The following is a 15,320-nucleotide window of genomic DNA, read 5'->3' as shown; positions in this document are numbered from 1 at the left end:
TAAGTCATCCACGTGTCATCCCCTCCTCCCTCGTCCTTCGTAACCATAAACCCGGTTAATTACCCACTAATTACCCCACCCTTAACCTTTGTCCTGCTCCGAGTCGTAGCTGTAACCCACGTCCTCGTCCACTGTGATCAGGCCACCTGTCTGCATGGAGGACATCTTCGTCATTTGAAATCGTTAAAACGCCATGCAAATTGCGTTTTGTTTTGTAGTGGGATTAATTAAATTAATTAGGTGAGTGAGATTTGGGCAGTGAAAAAGAGGCGTATATTTATCGAAGTCTTAAAAAATAATCATGTCATGTTACTCTCAGTATACGTTGTGGTAATAGAAGGGAACACAGCGCCACCTCCTCGTACTTTTTCATTTTCTTCCTTTTTATTGTCATTTCAAATTTTTAAATAATTTTAATTTAATGTGGTACTGTGTACAATATGAGACGATTGAAACATTTATTATTATATAAATAAATAATTTAATTAATTAACGTTGATATATTTTTCAAATATTGGAACTTTTCGGGGACCATTTTGTTATTTTCTTAAATGATGTGCACGGTGAGAATAAATAAATAAATAAATAAATAAACTAAAGGGTCGTTGACTAGAATAGTGGTGGAGTAGCTTTGACAATTCACGAGTGGATGGATACCATAATAATAATAACAAATAATACATACATACATACATACATACATATATGTATGTATGTTTATGCAAATACTAGAATGAATGATGACGGACGATGATAAATACAGTTAGGGACCCCCGGGCATGAGCCCTATTGACAGGGATTGCTGTCCGTACATTTATCCCTCTCTTTTTTTTATTCATGTAATTTTTATACGTTATTTTTTTATTGAATTAATATCTTAAATTAACAATGTATTTGTGATTTATAATAATAATTATATATGTTTACTTATTAAAAAAAAACAATTAAATTAAATATACAAAAATCCGTTAGATTGTATTTTTAATACATGTTATAATCTAAAAATCATAATTAATGTATATATAAATATATTTTTATTAAAAAAAAAAACAATAACAATTACATATATAAAATAATTAATCACATTATTCCTGTCTCGAACCGTGGAATAAACTTCCCAGAGTTTGTGTTTTTGATTGTTACCAGACAATCATTCTGGAAGGAAAATTACTCGCGTATCACACGACATGTGCGCGGGACACCAGTGACTCTCCCTTCACACCATCAAATTATTTATTAACTAATTTCCAAATCATCTGAAATTCCACGTCACATAATGGGACCCACATTTTCAATTGGGTCACGTGCTGACATGTCAACATTCTTCGTGAACACCACAAGTGCAAACCCATATTCTTCACAAACCTTACCTTCCATATCCTACATACATACATATACATACCTTCTTATCAGTGTATACACGCACGTCCAGTACATAGAAATTTAGTGAAATTCATTTATTAATTGACAATTATTATTATTTTTTAATTATGACCCAATAATATGTATATATATATTTACACGAACCCCAATTAATTTTAAATAAATATATTATTTCTCATTTAATTTAATTATTGTCACTAAATTTTGAATAATTATAACAGACTATATTGTGTTTGATGGATTATCCACCACTCAAACCAAATTTTTTTCTTTTTTTTTTTTTTTTTCTGGGTTGGCATCCACAAATCATCCACTAACTTATCACGAGTGAGAGACTGAACTTGCTTTGAAAAATATCTACTTAATTATTTGGATTCTTGCGTGAGACTAAACATGTGACTGAATACATGCATGCATGTACGTACATATACATACATCTATATATACATATATATATATATATATATGCATATATAGGTCACATGAAAGCTGGATCCTTGATTTAGCTTATTTGATCCTCAATGCATGCCTTTCTAGTTTTGTGGGAGCTGACCCCTTCCATTATATACGTAGTTCCTTAATCTACGATGGATACATATATAGATAGATTAATGATGTCTTTATTTTTAACCAAATAAATTTGCCGTGTTAAAAATAAAGATAATTAGATGAATTTTATATTAGAAAAACTTAAATTGATAAGTTAATTAATGTACATAAATAATTAATTTATAGTTTGGCATGGACCGGAGAAAATAATGGGAGGAGGAGCTGGACCAGTAACGGTTATATCACTCGTGAACAACAACAAATAAAAATGAATGAAAACGACTTCGTTTTGAATATATATATATATATATATATATATATAAAAGGAGCCCGTGAGAGCTGCCAAAATTTAATGTGCATGGAAGAGAAGAGGGGCAACCTGCGTTGTACGGTCACACTTTGTTTTGGGAGACATAACTCTGGGGTGGCGAGGCACATATTGTTCGTAAAAATTCCATCCAATCAGACTACGCCGCGTCAGCAGTTTATGCAGGGGTCTTTTCGTCATTTCAGTAGGAAATCAAATGACCAAATTGGCCCCACCAGCACAACCAGACGGACAAAGCTGGTTGGGTTCGTGGGCGTACAAAGTCGCACATCCATTTTGGTCTTGTCCGTTTCCAGTCAAGATCTTGCCTTCCACCTAACTAGCAGTTTGCTAATTTCGCTACAAGCCAATTCTATTTTATAATTAATTCTTAAAAAAAAAAAAAAAATACGTAAACGTGAAAATTATGGACCACATGCACCACTATGATCATCTCATTATAAATCATAACCTTATATATATATATATATATATATATATATATATACATACTGGATTAAGTTACAGTTTCAGCACTATAATTTAATTTAACTAATTGCAGTTGAATCTCTGTAATCTTTTAGGTATAAACATATAATAACAAAACATCAATTATATATAAACAAACTGCTAATAAAATATGTATATATATATAGTATTGTTAATGTATGTAATAGTGTAGCTATCTACTGTACAAGGGTCAGCTCTTATGTATTTTGGGACCTCTCAATTATTTTTGATGGGATGTGTATGCATATATTTATTTATAAAACAATTAATAAGGATATGTGTATAACTATACATATATATATATATATGTATGTAATAGTTAGAACAATTAATAAGGATATGTGTATACCTATACATATATATATATATGTATATGTGCTTTTATCTTAACAATTAACGGGTTTTATTGTTAAAATAAAATTGTAAATACAATATGCTAATGTGAAAATTTTGGTTTCTTAAAGTTACCTGAAAAATAAATTTGAAGTAGGAAAATTTTATTAAAAAAAAGTACGTTTAGATATACGGCACATTTTAATGTAATTGTGTTATGATATTCATCACCGAATCTCGTAAACAAATTAATAATTCTAATAAAATATATAACAATATATATATTTTTATTTATAAATAAAATATTAATTTATTATTAATTTTTTTTTTTATATAGTTACCATAATTTCATCAACTCCTTAAATATATTTAACAGAGTTTAAACTTATTACCTTTATAAATATCGCAAATATCTTAATCACTAACCTACCAAATTACTCTTCACCTTTATATGTAAAAACTCAAACCATTAGTTGGTAAAAGTTAAGAACTTGTCAAGTAGTCATCACTCAAACAAAAGTTTTCTATCATAATTAAGTTATTAAATTAAATCAAAAATAAACTATATTTATGTTAAGTATTAATTAATATTTACAAATAAATATAACAGGACGATATTTAGCATTTAAAAATATATTGACCGTAACTCTTATAATATAATTTTTTAATTAAAAATATAAATTTGAATCATATTATATTTATGTTTGAACAATGGTTGTGATTTAGTAAAACCTAACTCAAAAAGGGAGTAAAGAGAAATTCAAAGGTCATGTTATCATCATATATTTTCTTCTTTTTTTTTTGCCTTTAAATATATATATATATATTTGAATTGAATGACATTTCCCCTGTAATATCTTTTTTGCCAATGTGAAGAAGGGAAGCAAACAAAAAGTTACAAATATTCATGGGTTCAAAAAAGAAAAGGAAAAGAGAAAAGACATATATATGTATATATATATATATATATATAGACATATACACACATGTATGCATATATTATTTGTAACTTTTATTACTAACATCAATCAAGTAAAAGAAAGAAAGAAAGTGCCTTTATTTCTGTGATGAGATTCTATTTGTTGTGTATTAGGATTGGATGGGAGATCACTTAGCCCTAAACAAAAAAACTAGTGATTTCTACTTTGTTACCATTAGAGTATAAGTACACAATTTGAATTTGATAATTGAAATAAACCCTTTAGTTTATTATAATTAAGTTAATTTAATCTTATTAATACTAATAAATTAGTAAATTCAATCCTCAGTTTTATAAAATTTAAATTTATAAATTTTAAATAAAATAAAAAATATATATAATATTATTATTGTATAATAAAAATAATAAATTTAAGTTGCAATAAGTAAATATATATATTAAGTAAAATGATACTTCGTATGAAAATAGGTTTTCTGTTTTGTCGCTTTCCTTAAAAGAGAGAGATATATATATATATTCTAAATAGGAGTTTGGTATTTTCGAATTACTAAATTAACCTCGTATTTTCCTTGTTAAGTCGTCGTTGTCAACTTTTGGAAATTACAGCTGGAGATCAATTCAATTTTTATTTATTTATTTATTTAAAAAAAAAAAAAACTTCACAAGTAATTTTAGGTAGATTCTGTGCGATTCAGTTGTATCGTAGCATTGGATAATAGGGGTACCCCAAGAATTTTTTTAATGATGTCATAATGATTATTTTCTTAAATTTAATATTCTAATTATCAAAATTTTGCACTTATTACAAATCAATAATTAATATTTTTGTCTTTATAATATATTTTATTCATTTAAAAGTATATTTTGTAACGAATTAAAACTATAAAAAAAATAAATTATAAATTAAATACAGAAGCGAAATAATAACATTTGAATTTACATTCATTACATAATAATTCAGAATATATAATAGGATTATGAGAATAAACATTCTAAAAGAATAACGAAAAATCAAAGAAATAAATGAAAAATAAACAATTGAACATTCTATTCGCAACTCTCTTGTGGATCGGGATCTGAATTTTAGTTCTCTTGATCTGAAATGGTTAATAAAATAGTAAATTACATTAATCTAGTAAAAATATCGCACTACCCACCGATACAGAAATGAAAGTTGGTAAAAATCATAAAAAGAACTAATAGAACTGTTAATTTAAGTAAATCTATTTATCATAAATAAAATCATTTATTGTACATTTACCGTAGCAAAATTTTAAAAACTAACATATAGAGACAATAATACAACAATATCATAATTTCATATTCAATTAATCAAAACAACAACTTCTCCTTTTAACATGCCTACTGGTATCCATGATGGTGCATAAGGATGTCCCCATTATGTGTGAACCCTTATTCAACACGGTCAATTAACTTACCGTCCCCATATCTCGTCCAATATGAGCGCCAAAAATACCATCCCTCAATACCCCGTCCGGTATGAGGGTGAAACGGGCCGTTCCCATATCTCATCCGGTATGAGTGCCAAAATACCAACTCTTGATACCCCGTCCGTTATGATGCAACATTTACGATAGGGTTCCTAATGTACCCGGTTCATCCACCATCTCTTAAGATATCCAGTAAGGTTACCATTCATTCACTTACTTAATCAAATAATTTTTTGTTTATATTTAATTTCCAGTTTCACAATTTAACTGTATATCACGCGAAACAAGCAATGTATGCATCAAGGAAACATAATTGAATCATCATACCAACTTCAGTGTAATATTATGTATTTAAAACAGTAAAATTAATCAAATAAGATCAATAGTGAATAATAATCGGTTCTATATCTATTAATAACCTGTGATTAATTATCGAGTTCTTCTAAATTATACAAAATACCACATTATTTATAATTAAACTTCAATTCCATAACAAGAAATAGGGTGAGAGATTCTGACCCGAATCGGTGTCGTAACGCAGAACTTTCAGTTGTGCCTATTGGTGGTCCCCGGGTTCCCTAAATTTTTATTCGGAGATTAAAACACGCTCTAAGTATCGAAAAATACCCTAAAAACCCAAATCGGTGTTAAAACCCTCTTCCAGCCAATTTCAAAATTCCAGCACAGCGGCACCGCAGCCCGCGGCGGCGGTTTGCCTTAGGCTGGCCATTTTTGACTAGTTTCAGCTGGTTTTGTACTCATCCCTATGAGAAAATACGTTAAGAGACATCGGTTGGCCAAAAAAATCAAAAAATAGAAGCTTACCGACGATAAGATTTTTCGATGCAGCAGCTCTGTCGTCTCACCTTCGCAGTTGGGTGTTTTTCTTCGGTCAACCTGTGAAAAATAAAATGGTGAATACAATGGTGGAAAAATCGCACGAAACGGGAATCAGAAAGGGCCTCATCAGAGGCGATTTTTAATTTTTTCTGCAGCGGCACCACTGGGCTTTACCTACGATTTCCGACTCATCTGTCAGTTCTTTTCCTCCAATTTGGTCGTGGGGGTATGCAAAATCGAATTTCGAGCAAATGAAATTTTTTTTACCTCTTTTGGCGGTTGGAGGTGGCGACGGATGGCGGTCAGCTCGTTCTCCCAACGACTGGTTCTTCTTGTAATATCTGCATTATTATAGAAAAATAATAATAAATAAATAAATAAATAATAATATATACATATATAGAAGAGGGAAAAAGTGAGAAGGGATGGTTCAAATTAAGGGATGAGAATGGATGGTTGGGATGATTTAGCAGAGTAGGTATAAATAGGATGAAAAAAAACAAAGAAAAAGGAAAGGAAAAAGAAAAAAAGAAAAGGAAAAGAGGAGGGAGAAGAAAGAATAGGAGGCAGTCGGTCGAGGATTTGAGAGAAAGTCGAATAAGGAGGAGATGAGAGGAGAGAAGTGGAGGCAGTCAGTCGAGGATTTGAGAAAAAACCAAAGAAAGAGGAGATAAGAGAAGAGAAGAGGAGGCAGTCGGTCAAGGATTTGAGAGAAAACAAAAGAATGAGGAGACGAGAAGAGAGAAAAGGAGGCAGTCGGCCGACCATTACGGATTGAGTGAGTTGCGGTTGTGTTGAGGACAATAGAGATAGGAGGTATGGTAAATTCGAATTTCAATTAATGAAATGGAAATTATAGTTAAATTTCAATCCTGGAAATGTATATTTGTGTGTTAGATGAAAAGGATTGGGTCACATAGAGGATATAGAGCCATAAAAGAGAAATGACTCTCCTAGGAGAGTAGATCGAAAAGTGAATAAGGAGTGGGAAGTTTGGTAGGTGAAAGCGGGAGAGTATTGCACAGGAGGTCCAAACGGGAATTGTGAATGAATAACTCTGTATAGGTATATATATATAAATATATATAGCAAAATATTATTAGCATGAGAGGAAGTCCGAGAGATGTAGGAACTATGCAATGAAATATATAAATGTGTAGGGCGTACTGGATAGTCGCCAAAAAGAGGGGAAGCTTAGAGGCTGCTAAGGTTAGGCTGTGAAGGGACTTGTGAACGAGATTGTGAGAGTGGAAGCAGTCTGAGAGGGATGAGGAAGATGAGAGAGAGAGTTACCAGTGGGAGGGAGTGGCCTGAGAATGACACTTAAGGAAGAGGAGAGAAAGAGATACAAGTGAGAGGGAGTGGTCTGATGAGGTACTGTCAAGTGAGATGAGAGGTAGAGATAAAAATGAGAAAAATATAGAAACCGTGAGTGAAGACATGGTGAAAACATGCATTAACAGTGTGTGTGTGTGTGTTGTGAGAAAAGTATAGTGAGTATGTGTAGGAATTTGGTTGGTTGAACATGTGTGTGGACAGTGAAATGAACTAGTTTACGTATTTGTTTAATATGTGTGCCTGTATGAACTATTTTGTGTGTTTCCTCATTATGCATGCATGTATGATGATTGACTTTGATTGTGAAAATTGTATAACCATACTTGTAGTGTTGTCGTGGCTGAATACGCCGATGTTGGTTATTAATAGTTGTTGGTTCGGGGGTGGAGTGGGGTCGCCGATGTTGGTGACGGTTAAAAGGTTACCGAAAGGGTAACGGTGTGGGTGTGTGGCCAGTGTATGGTCAAGACTTGGTGGAGGTGGGTGTAATAACTAAGTTAAATGTATGTAAAAAAAATAGGTAAATAAATAAAATAAATAAATGATGGAATGGACAGCTGTGATGTTTAGCAGGGTAAGTATAAATAGGAGGGGGAAAAGAAAAAAAAGGAAAGAAAAAGAAAAAAAAAAGAGAAAAGGGAAAGAAAAGGGGAGACGGTAGATAGAAATTGGGGAGGGAGTTGGAGAAGGAAGAAATAAGAAGAGAGGGAAAGAGACAGGCGGTCGAGGATTAAGAGAGAACCAGAGAAGGAGGAGTCGATCAAGGTGAGTGAGCAAGCCGTGGTTGTGAAGAACGATGGAGACATGAGGTATCATAAACTTAAATTTCAAATATTAAAAATGACAGAGTACAGTTGAATGTTTATTTAGAATTACGTATTGATGAACTGGACTTTAGTCGAGCGGGATTAGATTTACGGAGAGGCTAGGGCTTGATAGCAGGAGGAACGACTCATAGGGAGTCGAGATGAGAAGGAATAGGGATGGAGAAATCTGGTAGGCGAGGGAGTGAGGAAACCGTGAAGGAATTAGGAAAGGGAGTGCGAAGGGAGAATGTTTGACTCTATCTTAGTATCAACGTTTATCGTTACTACCAGGAGAGGGAGTCGTGTAATAGAGTTTGGGCTAGGGAAGGGCGGTTTGAGAGGAATCATTAGGGGAAATCGTGAGAGGGAGCTTTATGTGAAAAAGAATAGTAAGAGATTAATACTGGAATGAGTGGAAAGAAAGAGATAACAGTGAGAGTGAGAGGGAAATACACTAGAGTTAGGGAGTAGTTCGGGAGGGAATACTGAAAGGAGTGGTAAGAGATAGATGACAGTGTTAGTGAGAGGGAAATGCACCAATGTTAGGGAGTAGTTCTTGAGGGAATACTGGAAGGAGTGGAAAGAGAGAGATGACAGTGAGAGTGAGAGGGAATTATATCAAGGTGAGGGTGTAGCCGAGAGGGACGTTTTGAAAGGGATAAGAGGGAGAGATACAGTGAGATGAGATGAATATATAGTTAAGTGAATAGTTGGGTATAATAAATGTGTATGTGAAAACTGTGGAATGAATATGTGTGTGTGTGTGTTGGTATGAGTGAGTTTATGTTCTTTTTAGAACTTTATATATATATGAACTGTTCTTTGTGTTTGTTGGTTTTACTTGCATGTGTGTTGTTGAATTATTATTGTGGATATTAGATAACTCTACTGGTAGTATTATTGGTGACTGGATCAAACTGATATTGGTTATTGCTGATTCGTTAGTGCTGAGGGAGGGGGTGAGTGGGGTCGCCGATATTGGTGACGGATTTAAGGGTTGCTGGTAAGGTAACGGTGTGAGTGTGTGGCCATTTTACGGTCGCGGATTGATGAGAATAGGGATGAGTTGGTTCGCTAATATTGGTGATGGAAGAAATGGATAAAGTTATGAGTGAGTGGCCAGTTGGAGGTTGAGTGGTGACAAGTAGGGGCACCGATATTGGTGACCGATGTGGGGGGGGGGGGTCATTTGCCTAGGAGTGATTGTGTGGGTGAGTGGCCGAATCAAGGTCGAGTGGACAGGTACTTGGGAAATGTTGGGATGGTTTAATGTGGTGGATGCACCCAGTAATAAGTGGGAAGGTTGATGATTCTTTTTCTTTGAGGAGATGATGTGGTTATCGTAGGGATAGGTGAACAAAGGGAGAAGGGTACGGGTAGGAAATATGGCGTGACCAATGGAAATAGAGACCTAAGAGGAGGAAAGGAATTTAACTGGTTTGCCAGACCTTGTGTATGATTTAAGTTTATTTTACCCAGTTTCTGTATGCTCATTACCTATCATTTACAGATGATGTTGTACCGGAAGCGGGACCAGAGCTACATGCTTCCGAACTAAGCGGGTGGAGACGACGAAGCTAGGAGTATGGATAAGGAAACGAAATACTTAGATAATTAGTAGCAAATAGCTCATTTGAAATGAGAAATTTTAAAATTGTAAGCTACCATATGGATAGATGAACAATGGATTCAGTAATTTGAATGATTTGCATTGAACTTTTGTCTAAATGGATAGTTGACGTTGTTGATAAAATGATGTATATTAGGCTATGTATGCTGATAGAATAATCGTAACACTGAAAAAAAATATATATATATATATATATATCGGGGTGTTACAGTTAGTATCAGAGCAAACAAAGAAAAACACTAATGTGTGTTGTTATCCTGCAGGTAGACCCAGGGAAGTGGCGAAGAAGGGTCGAGGCCGACCCCATTGGGAATCTATCCCAATTATGCAGGATCTATCGTAGGCCCCACCACGAGCACTAACATTCCATCAGGTGCCCCTCCCTGCATTTCAAGGGCTTCCCCCATATCAAGCAGTGTCTCTATCCTCACAACCAAGATCCTCTGTAGTTCCACCAGCACCAGCTACACATCAGGAGGACTTTAACAAGCTATACAGAATGGTTGAGAGCCTAGCAACGATGATTAGGGAGAGAGAACTATGGTTTGAGGCAACATTTATTCCATAATAGGGTGTCCACCAAGGTGGAGTAGATTCGAGCAACATCGAAAAATACTGAAAACTTAATCCCCTAGCCTTCAATGGGGGCTCTGACCCACTGGTAGCAGAGGACTCGATAAAGGAGACAGAAAAATTGTTTGAGGTAATAACAGTGACAACTGAACAGAGGGTACAACTGGCCACCTTCATGCTAAGAGGACCAGCAGAGTGTTGGTGGAATTTGAAGAAGGGAGCCATGATTCCCCTAATCACTTGGGAGGTATTCCTGGAAGCTTTAAATGCCGAGTATTTTTCAGATTTCCTAAGACAACGAAAAGAATCCGAATTCACATAACTTAGGCAAGGGAGATCGTCAGTAGCTGAGTATGCCGAGAGGTATGTAGATTTGGGTCTATTTGCACCAGAAGTTATGATGAATGAATCGAGAAAAGCTAGGAGGTTTGAGAAGGGGTTGAGGCCAGAGTTGTATCATCAGGTAGCTATGTTTGCATTACCTACTTATCAGATGGTGTTGCAGAAAGCACAATTGATAGAGACATTGTATAGAGAGCACACTGAGAATAACAGAGTTGTGTCTGGTTATAGACGACCACCACCATCTTCTGGCTAAATAGAGAAGAGGCAGAGAACAGTACAGGACCTAGCACCGGGTCACCAGATAACTTCAAAAAATACAGGCTGTGCGCGGTGTAGTAAGAACCATGGAGACCGCCCGTGTATGGGCGGTAGTCGAGGTTCCTACCGGTGTGGCAGTACTCAGCATTTCGTACGTGATTGCCCCTTACCTAAGGAGCCTGGTAGACCGATGGTTCATGGGCGGGTGTATCCAATAACGGCCCAGGAGACTACCACGACTCTAGAAGTGATACAAGGTACATTTTATATTTTCGATGTTCATGCCAGAGTCTTAGTTGACCCTGGGGCCACACATTCATTTATATCACCTATGTTTACATCTAAAATAGAAGCCATACCAATGGTATTAGATTGTGTGCTGGTAATATCTACGCCAACTAGTGGCGCGTTACGTACCGATGTAATGTTTAAGTCACGTGGAATAGATTAGCAGGGAGGAGATTAAAGATAGATTTAATTTTGCTGGACATTAAAGATTTTGATATAATCTTAGGTATGGATTGGCTTGCCGTACAGCACGCTCATGTAGACTGCTTCCATAAGAAAGTGGTATTTAGAATCCCTAACGAAGAGTCTTTCGCTATATGGAGAAAGTAAATAGATGAATATATTTTACTTTAAGGTATCATATAGAGTAATCTTTAATTGATAAATGTATGAGTTAAACGTTTTATATGTGTCTTTGATAGGGAACGAGAGTAAAAGACTCACTTTATAGGAGATACCGGTAATGAGGGATTTTTCGGATGTATTCTCGGACGACCGAGATTTGAACCAAGTAACGATAAAGAATAAGTATCCTCTTTCAATGATAGATGACTTGTTTGACTAATTACAAGGAGCACAAGTATTTTAAAAATTAGATCTACGTTATGGGTATCATCAGTTGAGGGTTAGAGCGAAAGACATTGCAAAGACGGTATTTCGTACGAGGTATGGACATTATAAATTTCTGGTGATGCCTTTTGGACTAACGAATGCACCGACAGTATTCATAGATTTGATGAATCGAGTGTTCAGACCCCTTTTGGACTGTTATCTGATCATTTTCATAGACGATATATTGATATGCTCGAGGGACCCTGTGGAACATGCTGAACATTTGAGAGTAGTCCTAGGGATACTTCGGAGAGCCAAGTTGTATTCAAAATTGAGCAAATGTGAATTTTGGTTGGACCAAATAGCATTATTGGGTCACATTGTATCGAGAGATGGGGTGTCTGTAGACCAAGCAAAAGTGGAGGCGGTGGTAAAGTGGGAAAGGCCGAATACTATATTAGAAATCAAAAGTTTTTTTGGGCTAGCTAGATATTTTTTTTGGTTTGTCAAGGGATTTTCGAGTATTGTAGCGACCCTTATTAAATTGACCAAAAAGCATGAGGTTCGAGTGGGATGGTGAATGTGAAAGCAGTTTTCAGGAACTCAAACGAAGACTTACTACTACCCCAATACTGGCCATTCCGTCGGGTGAAGGAGGTTATACAGTGTACAATGATACATCTCATCTTGGACTGGGTTGTATGCTAATGCAGCAGGGGAGAGTGATAGCATATGGGTCTCGACAATTAAAGATACATGAAAAGAACTATTCAACACATGACTTAGAACTAGCTGCAGTGATTTATGCCCTAAAGGTGTGGCGACACTACTTGTATGGGGAGACTTTTGAAATTTATACAGATCACAAAAGTTTGCAATATTTGTTCACCCAAAGGGAATTAAATATGCTACAGAGGAGATGGATGGACTTGTTGAAAGATTTTGATTGTAGAATTAGGTATCATCCGAGATGAGGAAATGTGGTGGCAGATGTCTTTAGCCGAAAGAGTATTGATATGTTGGCACATTTGATGGTGTCTGAGTGAGATTCTTGTAAAGTAATGCAATAGTTAGGAATTGGAGAAGAAAGTAGTGGGAAGTATGTGGCTAGTTTGAGGGCTCAACTTATCTTGGTTTAGAAAATCAGGGAGGGACAGATGGTGGATACCGAATTACAAGCAATCAAGAAGGGAGTAGAACAAGGGACGACAAAAGAATTTAATATACAGGGTGATGGATTACTTAGATTTCGAAGGAGAATGTGTGTTCTCAATGATAGTGTGATACGGGAAGAGGTATTTGGTGAAGCTCATAACACCAAATTTGTCATACATCCGGGGAGTGCTAAGATGTAGAAGGATTTGTAGAGAAGCTTCTAGTGGAGGGGTATGAAAAGTGATGTGGCTGAATATGTGTCAAGATGTTTGACGTGTCAACAAGTGAAAGTGGAATACCAGAGGCTTGGGGGTCTGTTGCAACCTTTGCCTATACCCGAATGGAAGTGGGAGCATATCTCCATGGATTTCGAGATCGGGTTGCCAAGGAATCGCAAGAGGCATGATAGTATTTGGGTGGTAGCTGACCATTTACAAAAATCTTCCCATTTTTTAGCAATGAGGGTGACATATTCGGTGGATCAGTTGGCTAGGTTGTATATCAAGGAGGTGATAAGATTACACGACATTCTTGTATTGATTGTGTCAGATAGAGATCCTCGGTTTACCTCTAAATTTTGGAGAAGCTTACAACAGGTATTGGGTACTAAGTTAAGTTTTAGTATGGCTTTTCATCCACAAACAGAGAGGACTATACAGGTATTAAAGGACATGTTGCGGGCATGTATTTTTGACATAGGGAGGGGGTTGGGAGGATATATTACCTTTGATGGAATTCGCCTATAATAATAGTTACCATACTAGCATCGAGATGGCTCCTTACGAGGCTCTTTATGGTAGGTCCTGTAGGTCGCCAACCTGTTGGGAGGAAGTCAGAGAGAGACAGTTGAGCAGGCCAGAACTAGTGTAGGAAACTGCGGTTAAGGTATCAGTGATACAGATTAATTTACAAGCAGCTCAAAGTAGACAAAAGGGATATGCAGACAATCGCATTAGGGAATTGAGCTTTGAAGTAGGGGGATCATGTATTCTTAAAGGTGTCCCCAATGAAAGGTTTGTTAAGCTTTGGGAAAAGAGGAAAATTAAGTCCACGTTTCATAGGACCTTTTGAGATTCTCGAGAAGGTGGATAAGGTTACGTATCAAATAGCACTTCCTCCACGGTATAAGGGGGTACATAATGTATTTCACATTTCTATGCTAAAGAAGTATCACCCTGATCCAAAACATATAATATAATATGAAGAATTGCCATTGGAGAAGGATTTGACGTACGAGGAGGAATCGATCTGGGTCCTCGAGCGACAAGAGAGGAAATTGAGTAGGATAATACCTATGGTAAAGATACAATGGCGGCATCATGCAGATGAGGAAGCAACATGGGAATGGGAGGATGAGATGAGGAGCAACTATCCATAACTTTTTGAGGTAAGATAACGAAAGTTGAGAGACAAAATTTCTTTTGAAGGGGAGAATAATGTAATAACCGAGTTAAATGTATATAAAAAAATAAGTAAATAAATAAAATAAATAAATGACGGAATGAACGGTTGTGATGTTTAGAAGGGTTTTTTTAAACAGAAGGGGAAAAGAAAAAAAGAAAGGAAAAAGGAAAAGAAGAGAAAAGGGGAGACGGTCGATAGAAATTAGAGAGGGAGTCGGAGAAGGAAGAAGCAAGAAGAGAGGGAAAGAGATAGGCGGTCGAGGATTAAGAGAGAACCGAAGAAGGAGGAATCAATTAAGGTGAGTGAGCAAGCTGTGGCTGTAAAGAACGATGGAGACAGGAGGTATCATAAACTTAAATTTCAAATATTAAAAATGGCAGAGTACAGTTGAATGTTTATTTGGAATTATGTATTGATGAATTGGACTCCAACCGAGTAGGAGTGGATTTACGGAGAGGCTAGGGTGTGGTAGCAGGAAGAATGACTCGTAGGGAGTCGAGAGGAGAAGGAATAGGGAAGGAGAAATCAGGTAGGCGAGAGAGTGAGGAAACAATGAAGAAATTAAGAATGGGAGCGCAAAGGGAGAATGTTTGACTTTATGTTAGTATCAACGTTTATCATTACTACCAGGAGAGGGAGTCGTGTAAGTAGAGTTTGG

The sequence above is a fragment of the Carica papaya genome, chromosome 4 (genome assembly GCF_054855325.1).
Source record: "Carica papaya isolate Zhongbai chromosome 4, ASM5485532v1, whole genome shotgun sequence".
NCBI classification, from domain to species: Eukaryota; Viridiplantae; Streptophyta; class Magnoliopsida; order Brassicales; family Caricaceae; genus Carica; species Carica papaya.
The sequence above is the reverse complement of the archived record's forward strand: the minus strand, read 5'-3'. Positions refer to the sequence as shown.